We start from the raw sequence: 2,721 nt of genomic DNA on the forward strand, positions 1-2,721 counted from the left end.
ACTTTGCTTCTAGGAGTATTAGATTGCCTAGTTCTAAAACTTATATGTATATATATATATATATACATATATATATATATATATATATATATATGTAGCTTGAGAGGCAGTTCATCATAATGGACAGTGGACTGGCTTTGGAGGTAGGAAGGTAGTTCAAGGCCTACTTCAGGCACTTACTAGCTTAGTAACTCTGGACAAATCCATTAATTATAGGTCTCTTACCATTAGTTTTATCCTTTGTAAAATGAGGATAATAATAGGACCTACTTCATGGGGATGGTATGAATATCAATTGATAAAAATATATTTAGAGCACTTTATAAAACAAAACAGTATACAAATGCTTATTATCATTGTTGTTATTATCATCATTATCATTATTATTACCTCTGACACATGCCAGTTTTTGTGACTGTGAGACAGTAACTTGGTGTCTCTTTGCCACCAGAAACTCTCTAGGATAATAAATTGTGTGTGTTGGTAAGGGATCTTCCATATTGAAAGTTCCCCACCTCAATGAAAGCACAAGTCCAGACCAAAAGAAACAATGCTTACTTTCTAAAGTATTACATAAATAAAAGCTATTATTGTTTTCATCTCAGTATCTGCCAGCAAAGGGCTGCTAGGTAATGAACTACTCCCTTCTTTCTCCCCAGCCACTTATGTGTCTGGACCTTTGACAGATCTACCCTCAACCCCTTATTCACATGCCATCACCATGGTGAATCTCAGGAAGGCTACTAAAAGTCAAGGTGAGCCAAAGAAAATGGCTCCTCCCCCAAAGGAGATAGAAGACAGTGAGGATGAGGACATGTCAGAAGATGAAGCAAGCGGTGGAAAAGAGGCTGTAGCCCTTCAGAAGAAGGGCAAGAAGGCTATGGCTATACCAGCAAAAAGAAAATGGTACCACCAACCAAAAAAGCCATTGTTGCCACCACACCTGCCAAGAAAATAGTCATGACTCCTGGTAGGAAGGCAGCTCGTGGCCCAGGCTAAAATAGTGGCCACCCCAGCAAAAGCTGATATCACACCAAACAAGAAAGGAGCCACTCCAGCCACAAAAGTGGTCACTCCCACCCCACCAAAAAGGCAAACAATGAGAAGAACGTGAAGAAAGAGGACAGTGAATCTGAAGAACAGGACAGTAAAGATGAGGAGGATGAAGAATTTGAGCCACCCAAACCTACAAAAATGGACACAGGTCCAGCCAAACAAGACTTTGAGGATGAGGAGGAAGAAGATGAAGAGAAGAAGGATAGTGATGAAAATGAAGAAGATGTGGATGACTCCAAAGAAGAAGATGTGGAGACACACTCCCCAAAGGGAAGACTGCTTTTGTGAAAACTATCCCTGGGAAAGCTGAGAACACCAACTAATATGAAGAGGAGGAAAAAGAGAAAGATGAGGAGGAGGAAGATAAGGAGGAAGAAGAAGAAGAGGAGGAGGAAGAGCCTATCAGAAAACCAGGAAAAGAGAAAAAAGAAATGAACTAACACAAAGCCCCTGAAGCCAAGAAACAAAAATTGGGAACTGAAGCACTAAAATTTTCAGTCTCTTTGCTGCTTATCTGAACATCAACAAAACAGCTTCTGAACTAAAAACCTGGCATCACAGACTTCTAAAAAAAAAAAGGACCTTACCATTGTGGACACCCACATTATTGCCCCCAGGAAGTTTGGCTATGTGGAATTCAAGTCCCCTGAAGACATAAAAAAGGTGCTTGGAAATCAGTGGCTCCAAAGTGCTTGGCTCTGAAATGAAGCTGAAAGAAAGAGAGAGAGAGACAGAGAGAGACAGAGAGAGACAAAGAGAGAGAGAGAGAAAGAGAGAGAGACAGAGAGAGAGAGAGAGACAGAGAGAGAGAAAACAAGAAAGATTGAGATGTAAGGATGCTCTTCCCCAAATATCTGTTGTATAAAGAACAACCAAGGCTGACCTAAAGGGTACACGTTCATTGAATTTGCCTCTGTGGAAGATGTGAAAGAAGCTTTGAATTCTTGTAACTACATCAAAATTGAAGGCAGAACCATCTGGCTGAAGCTGAAGGGACAGAAAACAGCTAATGCAGCCAACTCCAAGAAGCCACTTTTACAAAATATTGTTCATCAAAGATCTGTCCAAAGATACAGCAGAAGAAACAATAAAAGATTAATTTTATGGCTCTGTGATTGCCAGGGTATTCACAGACAGGGAGACAGAGTCATCTAAAGGGTTTGGTTTTATGGACTTCAACTCAGAAGAAGATGCTAAAGCTGAAAGACAAAGAAGACAGAAAATGGGGAGACTGATGGAATCTAAGTAACTCTGAACTGGACCAAGACCAGTAGCGTTGGAGGCCAAGAAAATGGTCAGGGCAGTGGTGATCATGGAGACTTTGGTGGCCAAGGAGGCTTTGGTGGCAGAGGCTGAGGAAACTTTGAAGGTTTGGGTGGTTTCTAAGAAGTTGTAAGAGGAAGAGGAGGAGACAACAAGCCACAAAAAAAGATGTTCAAATAGCTTCTCACCATTCTCTTTTCCCCTGCCATTTGAATGGACTCTGGGAGTTTTAATCCTGTCATGGAATCACTGACAGAGGTCTCAGAGAACATTCCAAGAAAAACATGCAGTCTGGAGATTGTCCTGATAAAACCTGGATGACATTTCAAGGGAGGAAGCATGTTGGTTTTGATTGGATAGATGTTCCATATAAACTTTTTCAGAGATGGGTTATAGATGTGG

General features: G+C 40.8%; 1 pseudogene; it reads left to right on the top strand.

The window, feature by feature from the left end:
* The first annotated feature begins 721 nt into the window (after positions 1–721).
* Positions 722–2,499, top strand: LOC114039704 (annotated as a pseudogene).
* The last annotated feature ends 222 nt before the right edge of the window (positions 2,500–2,721 follow it).

This window comes from Vombatus ursinus, unplaced genomic scaffold (genome assembly GCF_900497805.2).
Source record: "Vombatus ursinus unplaced genomic scaffold, bare-nosed wombat genome assembly UNPS02012179.1, whole genome shotgun sequence".
Taxonomy (NCBI): Eukaryota; Metazoa; Chordata; class Mammalia; order Diprotodontia; family Vombatidae; genus Vombatus; species Vombatus ursinus.